At 46.8% G+C, this 17,569-nt stretch overlaps 1 long non-coding RNA gene across 1 annotated transcript in view; it reads right to left on the bottom strand.

Moving 5' to 3' along the window:
• The window catches only part of LOC136624630 (uncharacterized), a 121,390-nt gene extending 104,391 nt beyond the window's left edge, over positions 1-16,999 (bottom strand). Inside the window, exon 1 of the long non-coding RNA XR_010792362.1 lies at positions 16,949-16,999. This is a non-coding gene — a long non-coding RNA (uncharacterized lncRNA). The remainder of the gene's footprint in view (positions 1-16,948) is intronic.
• Between the last annotated feature and the right edge of the window lie 570 nt (positions 17,000-17,569).

The raw sequence follows: 17,569 nt of genomic DNA on the forward strand, positions 1-17,569 counted from the left end.
GCCCCTTCTGTGTAACGTTATTGGTCGTTATGCAGTATAGCCATGGCCCTACTGCACCCAGGGGCCACAAGCTGTGCCTTTAGGTAGAAATAACCTTCAGAAGAATGCAGGAACTGGAAACAAAGTAATTACAGATGTAACTCAAGAACAATTAATGACTTAATGGGATGGATTATTACGACTATCTCAGCAGTAAATGGCCATCAGTGGTATTCCCTTTACTGGGTTTATGAGGGTCCAAATGCACCTTGTCCTTATATCTAAAGGCCCAACACTTGTCCTCCATCAAAGACTGCACATTACTTGTATAATCCTTCTAGTATAAAAAGTGAATGGCACTCTAGGCGGGGATCCAAGGATCCTCAAGCTATGGGGAACTCTACTCTAAGCAGTATACAAGCAAATAGCCTATTAGTCCGTCTCAGTGCACAAGGAACGACCACTTTCTTTGAGAGACCCATCTAGTAGCGCAACAGACCTCCTCTGACCTTCAGAACCGCAGCAGTTCGGCGTGGCGAAGATTCCAGCAATATTTGACACAGGGTGCGTGAAGAAAACATTCCTCATGCCTTTACAAGGGCATTTTTTTGTGCACAAAAAGTTACACGCAATACGCAGAGAGCAGAACTCATTTATTTTAACCCTTTGCAATCCAATTTTGGATTCAGAGTTTCCTAGGGGGCTTTCTCTTTCTGCCATTATACAATGGCGCCATCTGCTGGCTAGAGACAGTACTGCGGTATGTGACATGCTGGGGAGGCCGCCGACAACAGAATGGCCAGTAATCTACATAAAGAATACCCTGCCGGAAGTCTTCCAACATTGGAGCTGTATATCCTTTAATCAGTATGTCTTTACACGTCAGACAGTGGATTGGAAAGGGTTAATGGGGTCGTACACATTCCCATATTTTGCGTGCACAAAAATAGCAAAAGAAACCCCCAAAAAACAGCACACTATACTTTTGAGCACATTCGCGCACCAAAAAGGTTCCCATAGAAGACTATGGGGGTGCACAAATGCATGTGCAGTATGCTGCGCAATTCCGCTGGAAAATACACATCTGGAACTTTGCCTAAGGCCGCCTGCACACGAGCGTTCCGGATTCCACTCGCGGATTTTCACGCGCGTATGGTACCTAAATGTGCTTGCGGATAGGTGCGGATGCGTGAAAAATCACGCGCGGATATACGCGGATGTGTTGCGGAAAAAAACGCGCAGAAAAATCCGGAAGACACCCTTATTGTAAACCCAACCCCTAGAGAACTGCCCATTCCCTGGAAAACAGCTTAAAAACCAACACCCAGACTCCGTTCTGTCCCTCTTGCTTGTGTGAGCACTGTTAAATTATTCTGGCAACATGCTTTCACCCGGTGAGCAGATGTCTTTGTGGGCATGGTTGATCCATGTAACTTTTTTCGGACGTACTGCGGTAACGGAGGAGGAAGAGCCCCCCAGGAAAAAAAGGAGGTACTGGGTGCACCCTGGCTGGTGTCTGCTGGCTGCTCTCTGGTAGATGAGGGGACTGAAAGGACAGATCTGCAGTTGAAATGTGCCTGTGAAGCTCTGTGCTGTGTGCTGGGACGCCTCCTACCACGCCTACTTCCTGTAGTCATAGCAACCAGTGACTCCATCCGCAGCTGCACTGCGGATGTACTGCGTGAAAAAACGCACCCATTCACTTGTATTGGAGGCTTCACACGCATGATCCGACCAAAATTAGAACAGGTCGCAGATTTTTTCACTCGCGTGAAAAAACGCGATACACATCCGTCCGTCTGGGGACAACTGCGGATCCTCATAGGAGTATATTGGCTGCGGTCTGGGGCGGATTATGTGCCTAAAATCACGCGCTTGAAATTCTGCTCGTGTGCAGGCACCCTAAATAGTTATTTAAATTATGCAATGTTTGTCTGCGGCTTGCAAACAAACATGCCCTGCAGGTGCAGAAAGCACAGTAACATACCGCAATATGTGTACAGAAAAAAAAATGTTTATAGAGCAAACACGTTGTGCTGAAGCATGTGCAATTGCGCATACGTCTGTGTGAAGCTGTCCTAACTCCACCTCCAACGGCCTGAACTGATGGGAAGGGCTCACCAATTTATGTCTCTTGCACCAACTTTCTGACCCTTCCATCAGCACGATGCCCAAGAATCTGGATTCATCTGACTAGTCAATGTTTTTCCACTGCTTCAGCAATCCATTTTGGCACTTTGTCTACTGGAGTCTTGCCTTTCCGTTTCTCTTGGGCAGCAATGACACTCAAGCGAGTCGTTTGCAACAATATAACTATTAGAGCCAGTCTATGCTAAGGAACAAAAAGTTGTGCATTCGACTGCAATTTGTTTGACTGTGCACTGCCTGTTCATTGGAACAATTCTTGACATCCTCCTCTGACCCTTTTAATAGATGGTGTTTACACCCACAGGATCCCTTTATCTCAATCACACCATTCTCTGTATACGGTTGACACTGTTTCACAAGAAAACCCCACAAGGTTGGCAGTGTATGAAATCCTGACCCCGCTAGTCTAGCACCGATAACCAGACCTCCTCAGAAGTCCTGCAAATTGCTTCATTTTCCAATTCTAAAGTGGATTTGAACTGAAAACGTGGATTCACAGAAAACGTGCTCATTTGATTTTATGCTGCACTCCGGGATTGTATGTCTAATTTACATACAGGGATGCTCCAATCAGGAGAGGGCAGGCATCTCTAATAAAGTGGTCAGTGTATATATGTTAATTAGAATATAGTCTTTTTCCTAGTTGTGGTTTAGTTTGCTCGCATTTAAAATAATCCTTTTTGATCGCACAATTCAGAGCTACATCCACTGAATGCTATATATGAGCACAAGCTCATTAGGTAATCAACAAGGGTATTAGTGTAGCATTTCTCCACCGGAAGTATGGGTTGGCCAGGCTCAGCTACAGGTAATGCCCAAAGCTGACAAAAGTTCCAGATTGGCGCGCGCACGCACGCACGCACACACACGCACACACACGCACACACACGCACACACGAGGTCTGAGCTAGCAAGTGAGCAGCTCTGAGGCTACAGCCACGCCTACCTCCCAGTTCCCAAGCGCTACCGGTTCCTGCTCAGCAGCTTTCATGATGCCTTCTTGGAACAACTGGATGTGCAGCCCTAGTTTTGGCTGCGAAGAAAACATACGCTAGCTGGTCGGGAGCTCGGAGGTGACCGTGGCTGTAGCTTCAGGGCTGATCGCTCCTCAGCTCAGAGCTCGCTCATGTGGGCGTGGCTGTAGCCTCAGGGTTGATCGCTCGTCAGATCAGAGCTCGCTCGTGTGGGCGTGGCTGTAGCCTCGGGGTTGATCGCTCGTCAGATCAGAGCTCGCTCGTGTGGGCGTGGCTGTAGCCTCGGGGTTGATCGCTCATCAGCTCGGAGCTCGCTCGTGTGGGTGTTGCTGTAGCCTTGGGGTTGATCGCTTGTCAGCTCAGAGCTCACTTGTGTGGGTGTGGCTGTAACCACAGGGCTGATTGCTCGTCAGCTCAGAGCTCACTCGCGTGGGCGTGGCTGTAGCCTCGGGGCTGATTGCTCGTCAGCTCAGAGCTCACTCGCGTGGGCGTGGCTGTAGCCTCGGGGCTGATTGCTCGTCAGCTCAGAGCTCACTCGCGTGGGCGTGGCTGTAGCCTCGGGGCTGATTGCTCGTCAGCTCAGAGCTCACTCGCGTGGGCGTGGCTGTAGCCTCGGGGCTGATCGCTCGTCAGCTCAGAGCTCGCTCGCGTGGGCGTGGCTGATCAATCGCTCGGCTGCTGAGCTCAGGGCCGATCGGGTGCTCGGAGTTTGGTCTGTCTGTAGCCTCGGGGCTGATGGCTCGCTCAGCAGCTCAGATTGGGCCGAGGGGATCTGTGAAGGTGTGTGTGTGTGGGGGAGCCAAATCGGAAGCTTTTGGCAACTTTTGCCGTGACCTGGGCATTACCTGTAGCTGAGTCCTGCCAACCCATACTTCCGGTGAAGACATACTACACTAATACCATCATCAAGAACATGGAGAGCTGCAGTTTAAAGCAGGGAAGAGGACACAATAGCAGCCTGAGCCTCCATTGCACCATACACTGATTTTCAGGCTATCTTGGATTCCAGCAGACAATAGTACTGTAGAAAGCTCCAGATTATAGCTGTGCATTATCAGATAAGTATAACCCATATTATGCAACCAATATGTCAGGGCCGCAAACCACTCTGTGCCTACGGCCTTGAGTGGAAATAACATACTCCATGTCCCTTTTATTCATTTATTGCCAGTTCTTTTATAATACAAAGCTCTTTGTCCTTGTTTTTAGCAATCATGAGAATAATGCATATTTCCCTTGGGCTAGGCTATGACAACACAATGCAGGCTGACCGGGTAGAAGAATGCAGAACAACCTTCATCCGTATTACCGCCATTGTGTGCTACATCTCTCAGCATTTCAGTCTCCGGCTGTTATATGACAACAGCCAAGACCATAGGACTGCAGTAATTACAGAACATGTAAAATGCCCTCAGTGGACAGTTCTCTTACAAATGCAGGTTGAGGCAAGCTCAGGGAGATTAATGAAGTGCAGTATATATAAAAAAAACTGCAGTACTGGACCGATACTATTAGAAATGTATTGAATATATGCAAATCTTAGAGTGGTATAAAGCATATAGTACTGCATATGGGAATAGGTAACTGCTCGTTCTCTCTCCTTTAGCCCAAACTCTGCACTGTGCCTAGTGACGGACGGCTCCGGCGCTCATAGGCTGGAGGCACCGTCTGTGCCAAGGGAGCCGGAGCCGTCAATCACTAGGCAAGGGTCGGGGTTTACACCAAACATCTGAGATATGTTGGACCTGTCTCCGCATGTCAACTACCCATTGGGCACACTTCCCTTACATATTGCAAAAACAGCAATTTTAGGGAGCACTGCAAGTTGGAAAAAAATACCGTTGACACTACTATTCCTATGGGAACGTTTAGCCATAGCGGACAGTTTTTGCAATACACACCTAAAGATGCAGCTTTATCTGCAGCTGCGGATTTACGCTCTATAACCTGCATCTTTAACCCTTTCCAATCCACTGTCTGACATCTTCCTACATTCTTATTGAAGCTTCAACAGCTCCAATGTCAGAAGACGTCCGACAGGGTATTCTTACCCTCTATTGCCAGCCACTCCGCTGTTGGAGCCTCTCTGGCGCACACACACTAGCTTTAGCCAGCCGATGGCACCATTGTATAACAGCAAAAAGAGAAAGCCTTTTAGGAAACCCTGAATCCAAAATTGGATTGAAGAGGGTTAACTGTGTATGGCACGAACTTTCCGCTTGTGTAAAAAGGTCCCCATTCCCCCTCCCTAATGGTTAACATAAGGGGAAAATCGGAATGACAGACTAATGTTGGATAATGTTGGGAAGGACCTTATGAGGAAGCGTCCAATTGGTAAGGCTTGAAACATGTAAGACTCATTCCCCTTATTTTTCAGTCTTCTTCTATGAGGATGTTTTTAAGGATACTACAATCAAAATTATGTTTTAAACTTCATATGAATGCACTGCAATACCAGACACAACCCACTGGCTAGGTGTGGCGCTGTTTCTGGAAGGAATCAGCCAAGTTTTGTTAAAAAGGGGGTTATCTGATAATCGGAAAGCTTTTTTTAATGTTTCAGACTCCACAAAGTGTGGACCTGCTGGGAATATCTGCCTTTATTTCCAGCATTGCTCCCCTTTTATATCTCTGCCTCCAGTCGGTGAGCGTTGTTTCATTATTTTCTGACTATTATCGTAGCAGTATTTCTCCAAGCCCTAAACTTGCCTCATTTTACACTGCAAGACACATAAAAATTACACATTAAAAGTTAACGTATTCCGTCTCCAGTGTGCGCGCCGCTCTCCGCACTGATAACAAGTGCATTATTTATGCCGAAATTATACTTGACATGTTCCACGTCTGAATAGTGAGAGGCATGATAGGATGACAGAGTATAGCGCCAATAACAATAAGGCACAATGCAGTAGAAGCGGTATGATTGATCACCGGGCTCGGTAATGACTGCAGACCGCCGGCTCATAACTCTGCCACAGCTATGTATAATTACGTTACCTAATACAATGCCTCTCAATTACAAAGTTCGCAGCAATTATGTGTCAAAAGCAGTTGTGCAGCTACGTCAGTGATAAAATCCTGCTGACACAGAACGGCCGCCGCTCGCCAGACGAACAGTAAAAAATACCAACATTTCATCCATGTGTAAAATATAACAATGGGGAAGAAGGAGACTTTTAGAAGGAGACATAAAACTTTATCTGTACCTGCTTTATGGCTGTTTTTATCACAGCGACTCGCTAGAATGTGGTGAGAGGGTAATTATCATCCTCCAGGTCACTCCGTGAACTTTTTTGCTGCAGTTTTATTTATGGCATGCACTTATTCTAAAATTTGCTTGAGGACACAAAATTAAACAGAAATTAAATTAATAGCGTGGCTTCTGTATCACAAGTCTCCAAAAACGTGCAGCGCAATAACTGTGGAAGGGGGTCTTCAAAGCCACATGCACACCAAACAAAAATATTCCCTAAAATACAACTACACTATATTAGGGCATTCCAAAATCAGCGTAAGGCACTGGCGTTACTGTAGGGGATGCAGGGGGTGCGGTTGTACCCGGGCCCAGGAGCCTTAAAGGGGCTCTCTTCTCCATATAGGGAGCCCAGTACTATGAATAAAATATTATAGTTGGGGGCCCCGTTACAGGTTTTGCTTTGGGGCCCAGAAGCCTTAAGTTATGCCTCTGTGTTTAGGGGTTAAGAGATAAACTTTTGCACCCAGGCCCATGAGCCTTTAGCTATGCCATTGGTCTAGGGCTACCTATACACGGGAGAGCGTGAGATTAGGGTGTGTTCACACGGTAGAATCTGTTCCACATGGATGACGTCTTTTATGGCACATTCACACGAGCGTATTTGTGGTGCGTTTTAAGCGTGCCGTGTATGTGTGTAATACAGAGTGAATAGAACCCATTGATCTCAATAGGTTCACTCATATGAGTATTTTTTTCAAGCAATGTGCGAAATTTGTGGCATGCCCTATTTTGGTGCGTATTACCGCAGTGGGCCAGAGATGTAAATGGGCTGGCACAAATACGCAGAAAATGTGTATTTACTGCATATTTACACAGGATATCAATGGGCCCATCTGAGTTCTTTTTGGACATGCAAATTCGCAGCTTATTTGCGCCCATAAAAACACCCCATAGCAGGAGGAAAAAAAACAAACAAAAACACGGATATAATCAATTTTCGGTTGTGTAAATGCGCAGCGTATTTATAAGACTAAAGACCACGCTTACACCCGTGGCTGAAAGTTGAGCCAAAGGATTGCTACTTCCCAGAAATGATGGGAGGCATTTTTGCTCGCAAAACGTCTCACATTGCTGTGAAAACACACGTTGGCGAGCGCGTTATCGGGCTGAGTTTCTCGTGTAGGTAGTCCAAGGATAACTTGACACGGGCGAGCGCGATATCGGGCCCTATATTACGCTTGCCAGCATGCAATTTCCTCGCGGATGCGAGGCGTTTTTATGTCAAAACCGCTTAGCAATCAGGCAGTAGGGGGGGGGTGGGAAATCACAGAGTATCTACCATTGTTTTTAATAGGGAAAGCTAGCATGTGGTGCGATGCTGCCGCCTGCCCCACTGAAAACAATGAATGAAGCGATGCGTCAAAAGATAGGACATGTGGCGATGCAAGGGGAAAAAAAACGCTGCATGTCCGATTCTTGAATGAGAATAGAAAGTGTAATGTGCGGTGTCCCATACATCAGACAGCACATAGACTGCAGTCCGTTTGCACTTAATTTCACGCTGCACCCAAGATTCTCAGGAGCTACTGGTACCAGCCATGTGAATACGGCCTTACTGGAGTACTACTAAGGCCTCATTTCCATGGGCGGATCGGATATGCGGAATTTGAGCAGAAGATCTGCAAATCAGGCCGCCCATAAGGATGCATGGGCGTCCGCAAATACATTAAAGCATGCAGATTTGATTTGTGGACCTTTCGGTCTGGAAAACATATTGAAGCATGCTCCATTTTCTGTGGATCCCGCACAGACGGCTTCCATTGAAGTCAATGGAAACCGTCCGATCTGCAGCACATCCGCACACATCTGCCATGCAGAAGAAAGAAGATCTGGCCAGGACAGAGTAGACCTGCACAGAATCCGGGCAGGTAAGAAAATGTCCATGGCTGCGGGCAGGGCCGGATCCTGCTGCAGGCTCCCGTAGGCGGAATCCAACCGCCTGTGGACATGAGGCCTCACACTCGGATGTTAATACTAATTGTTGGTCCGCACCTGGACTTGCACTTTCAGCCCAGCAACTAGCTGTGAATTGCGTCCGCTGGCGCTCACGCACTAGCGCTCTTCTCAAGCACTCCCACAGCATTTACACTGCACCATGGAATTCCATCTGGGGGTTCCATCACAGGTATTGTAAACAGCGCCATGGCAGAACCCCCAAACGGAAGCATTCGTTAGGGCTGGGCGATTTGGACGAAAATTAAAGTCTCGATTTGTTCTCAATCTATCTTGAATTTTTTTCTTTGTTTTTGTCGCTAAACAAGATAAAAATACCAAAAACACCTTTTTTTTACTTAAGGGAATCTCATACACAGTAAATCCTTAATATATACCGCTTATTGGAATTGTATGGGACAGTTCTGATCAGTCCTTATCAAGGATTGCTGTATGTGTGATTCCCTTATGGGAAAGAATAGTAAAGTCTAAACTTTAGTAATATACACATGAAAGATGGGGTTCCACAGCCCGCCCCCACGTATTATTTACACACCGCATCACAGCTCCCATCTACTGTCGTCTTACCACTGATGCCAAGCATCCTGGAAGAACTCTCCCTACCAATGCTCTATGTGCAATTAGCTTCTGAAGATAACGGTGGTCATCTTAGCTGCCCAAAAACATCACCCGGAACCAGGAGAGCAAAGAGCCCACCAAGAAGGTCATCTACAGGTAATAGACCCTATCCGATGCCAGGATAGACTTTTGTCTTGAGATTGGAGGATGCCCTTTAAAGGGAGCTTTGGGGGACTAAAGTATTAATAACCTATTATGAGATCATGGAGGTCATCAATTTCACATCAGTGAAGGTCCACCTCTAGTGACCCTGCCTGAAGATAACGGTGGTCATCTTAGCTGCCCAAAAACATCACCCGGAACCAGGAGAGCAAAGAGCCCACCAAGAAGGTCATCTACAGGTAATAGACCCTATCCGATGCCAGGATAGACTTTTGTCTTGAGATTGGAGGATGCCCTTTAAAGGGAGCTTTGGGGGACTAAAGTATTAATAACCTATTATGAGATCATGGAGGTCATCAATTTCACATCAGTGAAGGTCCACCTCTAGTGACCCTGCCGATCTGCTAACTGAAGACACCCCAGCACTCCCGTGAGCACCATGGCCTTTGCTCAGGCCTGCGACATCACAAGGCCTGAGAGCAGCTCAGTGCCGTCCAAGTGAATAGAACTCAGCTTCAGTACCAGTGCTCAGCCTCTATAAAATGGACAGCGCTGTAGCCACTTCAGAACTTGATCGACGGAGATCCTCAGAGGCAGACCCCCACTAGTCTGATATTGTTGACCTACGATAAATTAGGAAGCCCTAAAAAACCTTGGGCACTGGTTGCAACGGCCGCATAGGTATACAAGTTAATCACTGCTGCAGCCACGTATATAAAACCCAGCAGGGAAAACAAGAGTTGTGGTTGGAATGGTGGGGGAAATCAAATCAGTAAGTAAGTGCGCCTTTTTATATCTTGTAACATTTTACGGTTAGAAAAAAAAAATTATATATAGCGTCTTGTAAGGTGTAGATTGTTATGGCAGCATACCAGTCCTAAGCTCTTGCTCACAACCTGAAGGTTGCAAGTTCAATCCCCGCTGGTTCAAGTCGATAAAACGAGTACCCAACTTGGTTGGGGTAATAAATAAATTACCTGAACGCGCTGCAGAATAAGTTGGCGCTATATAAATAACTAGATTTTTTTTTTTTATCGTCTGACCCCTTTAAGACTCCATTGCCCTTTTGCTTTACCAATGCAGTCTGCTAATTTAGCTACGGCAGCATTACAGGTTTCTCTGAGATTAATGTAAGTGTTCGGCATAGCGGGTTTTCTTTTATAAATTCCTTCAGTCAGAAATCTCCGCTCCCCTGCCGGCTCCTAACTGTTCCACACGTAAGCTTTTAAATAGAGATTGTGATTATTTATTGACTTCTCCAGAGCGTGCAATAAAACTTCACAACATGCGGCTGTCTGAAACCTTTCTCATGCTCACCGAAAGGTACGTTCTTTGTTTCACACTGCAGAGGAAACTCCGCTCAGGCTGATGAATTCAACCAGTATTCTGGAAACGGGCGCAATCGTTCTACGCTAAATCAGATACAGTCAATCAATACACCGATTCTCATTATACGGGGGGCAAGCTGTAAAGTAACATTGCTGATTGACGATACGGGCTCGTAGCTTCAGTCGACCTCCGGAAATACAAGTTCGTGTTAAGACGAAGCCTAGTAATATCATTATATCAACACGACTGCTATGGTGATAAAACGGTGGTTGACACCGGTGGTTCTCGAATCCCGCAACAGGCCACAACACTAAGGCCTCTTTCACACAGGTGGCCGCAAGAAAATTGCAGCTATACTGCCGCGTTTTCTCGCGGCGATATCGCGACTATGTAGCGCTCATTTGCCAGGATTTTTTTTTTTTGGGGGGGGGGGGGGGTTGAAATATAAACCCTACTCTAAAAATAAGCCATGTTTGCATAAAAAAAAACAATACATCACCTAACAGGTGCTGTCTGCTCCACCATACTTCTTCGCAGCTCCGGCACACTTGTTTCTAGTGTTCAGACAGCGCTTCCTGGTTAGGGGTTTCAAAAACCTTGCCCCCAGGAAGCACCAGCTCCGATTGGCTGAGCTGCACCGCTCGAGAACCAATCAGTGCATTCAATGTGATGGCTGTGATTGGTTCTTCAAGCACTGCAATGACTGGTTCTTGAGTGCCATGGCTCAGCCAAGCACAGCCATCACATTGAATGCAGTGATTGGTTCTCAAGCACTGCGGCTCAGCCAATCACTGCAGCGCTTGATGAACCAATCACAGCTATCGCCTTGAATGCAGTGATTGGTTCCTCGAGCGCTACAATGGCTGAGCCGTGGCACTCGAGAATCAAATCACTGCATTTAAGGTGATAGCTGCGATTAGTTGAGCTGTGGTGCTTGAGTAACAATCACTGCAGCATTTGATGAACCAATCACTGTATTCAATGCGATGGCTGCGATTGGTTCTCGAGCACCGTGGCTCAACCAATCAGAGCCAGCGCTTCCTGGAGGCAGGGTTTTTGAAACCCCTGAGCAGAAAGCACTGGCTGAAGACTACAGACGAGTATGCTGTTAGGTAATGTATTGCTTCTTTTTTTTTTTTTTTTTTTTTTTAATGCAGCTAGGAGTAATTTTAGGGCTCAAACAGTAGGACTTCCTACTGTAACAGTTGCATCGCACAACAGAAACGGAGGCTCCACAGGAGAACATAGGCTACAAAACATCGCAAATTGCAGCTATACAGAGCATGCTACAGTTTTTCCAATGAAACATCGGGCTTCATTGAAAAGCATGGGCTTCACATACATGCAATTTGTAGCGCTGCCGCATCGAGACAAAATCGTGTGATTTTGTCGCCCATGTGAAAGCGGCCTTAAGAAGACGGTTGCTAGTATTTTAAATTGTGCGCCATTTATGCTTCTTGTCCCTAGCCTTCTCATACAGTGCAGGATCCACAAGGGCACGTCACTCGTCAGCACCGTACAGAATAAGCTACCTTAAGTACAAGCCTGCTGGAGGGTCGGGGGGGGGGGGGGGGGGGCAATGCCTGAATGAGAATCGTTCACTTTATCCAGGTATAAAAATCACCCGCCTCCATTCACAGTAAACAGGCAGTCTTTCCGATTAAGGACTGCCTGTTCACACAGGCCGATGGTTGTTACGTTTCCGTTGCCGGCCGAAACTGACTAACGCACAATAATTTGTTGGCTTATCATTCAGTCGCTGGTAGCATTTACACTGAACAGACACCATTATAGTCAACAGGGGTCTGTTCAGCGCTATTCACTTCCGTTGTGAGAGGGAGCCCTTCGGCAGCGGTGATTCCCCTTTCTGAATGTAGAAAGCAGAACCCCGAGTGCAACCACCCTTATTGAAAAAAAAAAAAAAAAAAGTTTAGGTCCAAATAATGTGTGCAGTTTCCGGATTAACACTTTTTTTAACCCAGCAATATCTGTATGTACTTTCAGCCTACTCTTCAAAATTGCCGATTTGAGCTTAAAAAACAAATGCCGGTACCGCAGGTTCTTACTTGTGCGTAGTATGATAAAAATAGAAAAACGTGTGAGATTTCCATTAACGGACATGTCACTGACATGCTGGGAAAAAACGAAGGGTCAGCCAGCAGCAATAGTGAAAAGTGTCTGTTGCGCTCGTGTCTCACAGCTTCTGATATAACACGGGCTTTGTCTGTTCCGAGGAGAATAATAAAACAAAGTGTGAAGTTACCAGGTGAGGAGCAGGTAGATCCGTCTGTAATAATCACATCTGCGTTACAACAGGGAAAAGTCGCAGACTCTCCGTTTTATGAAGACGAGCGAAAAGGAAGAGTCATTATCAAAAGAGCAACAATGAAAGACAAAGTAGTAGAATCCTGCAGAGGAAACAAATGGAAGTAAAAGCTCGTCTTTCATGACTAAACGCTGGAAAACAGCTCAAAGTGCACGAGATAATAAGCCGCCATCATGTAAAGAGGAGCAATGTGGAGTGCACCTGCTAAACACAGCCTCCACGTAAGGAACAGGGGACTAAAAAGAAGGGTGCACTGTACTACAGGGTGGGCCACCAATCACAGCACAGCTCATTTCTTATACATAGCAGCATAGTATGTTAGGCTAAAAGAAGACAATGTCCATCTAGTTCAGCCTGTTCCCCCCCCCCCACCCTTGTTGTTCCAGAGGAAGGCAAAAAAAAAAAACCAGTGCGCGAGAAGTCAATTAGCCCATTGGGGGGGGGGGGGGGGGGGGATCCTTCCTGACTCCATAATAGTCAGAATAATCCCTAGATCAATGTTTGAAAGTTCCTACCTGACTGTAAAACTCGGATCAACAACCCGCTGGTTATTTAATGTCTAGATTCTGTAATATCATAGCGCTCTAGAAAGACATCTAGTCCCCTCTTAAGCTCCTCTATGGATTTTGCCATCACCACTTCCTCAGGCAGAGTGTTCCACAGTCTAACTGCTCTTACAGTAAAGAACCCCCTTCTGTGTTGGTGATGAAACCTGCTTTCTTTCCTCTAAACATTGAGGATTCCCTCTTGTTACCGTCGCAGTCCTGGGTGTAAACAGATCATGGGAGGGATCCTTGTATTATCCCCTAATGTATTTATACATAGTTATTTGGTCATCCCTTGACCATCTTTTTTCCAGGGTAAATAATCCTAATTTTGATAGCCTCTCTGGGTATTCCAGTCCCCTCATTCCATGTATTAGTTTAATTGCTCTTCTTTGAACCCCCTCCAGCACTGTAACATCTTTCCTGAGCACCGGTGTCCAGAACGGTCATCAGTATTCCATGTGAGGCCTGACAAGTGCCTTATATAGTGGGAGGATAATGTTCTCATCCTTCGCCCCTATACCTCTTTTATTGCACCCCAAGACTATTAGCTTTTGCAGGAGCTGACTGGCATTGATTACTACTGCCGAGGTAAAATGAAAACTGCGCTGTGATTGATTACTACAGGCAACAGACAGATTTCCTAAGAGTGCAGTGTCGGGATACTTCTGTGGCCCCCTGTAGATGCAGCCAGTTAGCACTATCCTCAGACTTGTACAATGCAATACCTGTAGGGTTTGGCGTTAGGCTGAGTGCACACTAGCCCCAACGCACTTAAGGGCCCTTCTACACAAGACGATCTGTTGGGCGCAGATGTCCGACGGTCGTCCCAGCGATAATCGTTTGTGATTCTGCACAGGGACAATCATCGGTGGGTAAGAAGGTGAAGCTGGATGGAGATCGTTCCGGCCCGTCCGCCTCCATGCACAGTAAGCAGGTAGCCATTCATAAGTGAACAACTGCCTGTTTACACAGGCCGATCCGTGCAGAAAATAGAATGGCTCCTGAATTTAGTTGGTTATTCATTCGGGGTGTGCATGGCCCTAGCTCCCATCAGACGGCGCACGGACACTCATCTGTGTGCTGTCAGATTTACAGATTCTACACAGCGAGTTTATTCATGCAGACCATCGCTCCATGTGAAAAAAATGTTCATGCACCTAGCCTTATAGGTCTATAATCGGGCCATGGGCTGTTAGTGGATGACCGTGGACAGCACATGGCCTCAAACACCGTGCCAGAGGCCTTACGGAGGCACTAACAGTCAAACGCTCCAATACTGTAGTACCAGACCAGGGGTGTGACTAGAAGGTCAGGGCCCCAGAATAATGTTCAGGGCCAAACTGAAGATTAATCAGTGCAGACACTTCCCTGCCTTCACAACACAGACCCCCAAATCCAGCCCTTTGCCCTCCTCTCAACAGGCCCATAAAGTTTGTGGTCATGTCAAGCACGTTCCCACTGACAGCCAGCAAGATGCGAGGAGTCCTTGGTGTCATGGCTGCCATGGTGTGGGCTCTCCTCTTTATGCAGGGTGGTGCGCTAGGTGCTCAGGTCCCGCTCCCTCTCCAGCGCCACATCTTGAGTTGCCTGATGCTCATCGGGAGACGCTGCACACCCTCTAGCTACGGGGAGAGTACTTTTTCAATAAGGGCTTATTTACATGGGCGTTTTTTCCATGCAAGTAAAGTTCGATTTTTAACAAGAATGAACCCGCATGGAACACATTGATTCCAAATTGTTCTATTCATATGACGCAGCGCATCCTGTCTAGGTTCGATTCTCACCCCTTCAAATCAAAGAGTGCGCTTAAGAAAAAAAAACAATTAAATAAACGAATGAAAAGCGACCGATTCTCATTCATCATTCAGTTGTTGGCTCGCATTTAGGCCAAATGAATATCATTCCATCTAAATGCTCCCCAATTCCCCATATGTGCAGTTTTTCTCAACTTTTGTCTCCTCCTACATAAATCCATCCTGCCCACCAGTCTTCCAATAGGCGGGGTCCCAACCAATGGCGCACTTACGGCATAACTTATAACAAGTTTTCTTAAAGAGTAAGCCACCAACAGTAACTCGTAGCACTGTACCACCCTAGAATGCATTCAAAATTGCATGGTGGCGCAGTGGTTAGGGTTATGGTCTTGAAGCTCTGGAGTCTTAGGCCGCTTTCACACGGCCACGAAAATCATGCGAGATTTGAGGCACATGAATATGAACCACATCCTTTTAAATAGGGTCGTGTACATGAGCGAGTTTTTCACCCATTGGGTTGCGGAGGGTGGAGGGGGAGGGGGGGGGGGTGGTTAAATTGGGGTATATCCTATTTTTGGGTGTTCCCTCAGAACACATCGCCCTTTGTTTGCAATGGGGACGGAAAATGCATCGCACAGCCTGCGATGTGCTTGTGAGCGGGATGCAAGGTTTTCTATTGAAAACAATGGGAAACACTTGCCGATTGAGGATTGCAACTGTACTGAAGTGATGGGAGGCATCTGCGGGAATATTGCATGTGCGTGATATTGGGCTGAGCTTCACGGTCTGATATCACGCTCGGCCATATAAAACTAAACCCCCCCTCCCCCTCCCCTCTCCCAAAAAATGTATAAACACTTCAACAGTGGTAATCTATGCCTTTTTAAAAACTCCAGATTAAGTATATGGAAGCAATATACAGTCTTTAAAAACATCAGCAGTCGCAGGATTGCTAAAGCTACCATGTGGCCGTCAGGGGAGTCAGATAAAACAGCAGAGGCACGCTTGATTTTCGACCAATGTTGTTTGTGTAGTATTTTGCTGAAAGCAGAAGTGTCTGGATGTTAACCCTTTCCAATCCGCTGTCTGACATCTAAAGACATTATGATTTAAGGCTGTACAGCTCCGATGTTGGAAGATGGCCGTCGGGGTTCTCTTACTGTATATTGCCAGCCTCTCTGCTGTCGGAGCCTATCCAGCATGTCACATCATGCAGTACTGGCTTTAGCCAGCAGATAGCGCCGTTGTATAACAGCAGAAAAAGAGTAAGCCCCCTAGGAAAACCAGAATACAAATTGGATTGGAAAGGGTTAATGGTGACCACTTTAAGCACCTAATGTGACAGCAGAAGTCAAACATGACTTACAGAACGCTGAAAGGACACAGTGGTAAGAAAAAGGCGCTCCATAGCGAAAACAATCAAGATGGGACCATTTCTGCACACTGCAGTACATACACGGATGAGGAGCAGAACTCAATACTTTCCATCATTCTACTCTGCAGATGTGTGATGCAAACCCTGCATGTACCGGAACCAGGCAAGCACAAGGTCAAGATCTGCTCTCCTAGTAACCACCTTCAATGCATGGGATCATCTGCCATACCGATTAAAAAAAAGCCCATGTTGTACCGGCAGAAGTGCTGTGCTTTCTGAGAAATGATGTCAGAGTGATGGATGGGGACATGCACTGCGGATGTGCAGGGGCTGCTGCTGCTGACAGGTGCACAGGGCTGGGGATCTGCACAGGAGCTCTTTGCAGGGCTAATTAATCACGACCTTGTTCCATCCAGCAATGGCTGTGACTGTCCTGCACCGGAGCTGTTGTCTATTACAATGGAGCAGCTGACACTCAGCAGCACAGCGCCTATACCTCATCGCTATAGGGGGCATACAGCCTGATCTGGCAGTGGACGCAGCAGTTACACAGGGATGACGGCAGCAGCGGCTGTCAGCAACTTACCCGGGAGTCCTCGGCCGTGGAACCATGAAGAGGAGGATTCCCAGTGCACAGTGCAGGGCCGGGCTCAGGCTGGGATCACATGCCGGAAGTGACATCACCGCCTCCCGCACGTGTAGTGTCAGGGAACTCCATAGTAGAAGAGGGCAGGCAGTACAGTACGGAGCAGAGCTGTCAGCGGCTTGTGGGGACAGTAGAGGCGGAACTGGGCTGCAGGGAGGATAGAAGGTGTTGGTTGGGAGCAGTTTTCTGAAAACTGTTTTAAAAAAAAAGTAAAAAATTGTCTTGGATGCCCATAGCGACCAATCACAGCGCAGCTTTCATTTTACCAGAGCACAATAGGAAAAGAAAGCTGCGCTGTGATTGGTTACTATGCGCAAAAAAGACTGAATCTTTCGCAGTTTTCAAATATGTCGTACTCCGCAACGTTCAGTGCTGTCCAAATATATAGTGCACAACTAATCAATAATATTGTGGTTTTGCAAATAACATACAGCAGGAAAAGGATACCGCTACCGCGTGACCAAAATGATACCCGCATATAGTTCTCAGTAATACCACCAGGTAGTGCCCAAATAAGGCCCCCTACAAACGGCAGAGTGGACACCGGCACTGGTAGCAGTG

Source organism: Eleutherodactylus coqui, chromosome 4 (assembly GCF_035609145.1).
Source record: "Eleutherodactylus coqui strain aEleCoq1 chromosome 4, aEleCoq1.hap1, whole genome shotgun sequence".
Classification (NCBI taxonomy): Eukaryota; Metazoa; Chordata; class Amphibia; order Anura; family Eleutherodactylidae; genus Eleutherodactylus; species Eleutherodactylus coqui.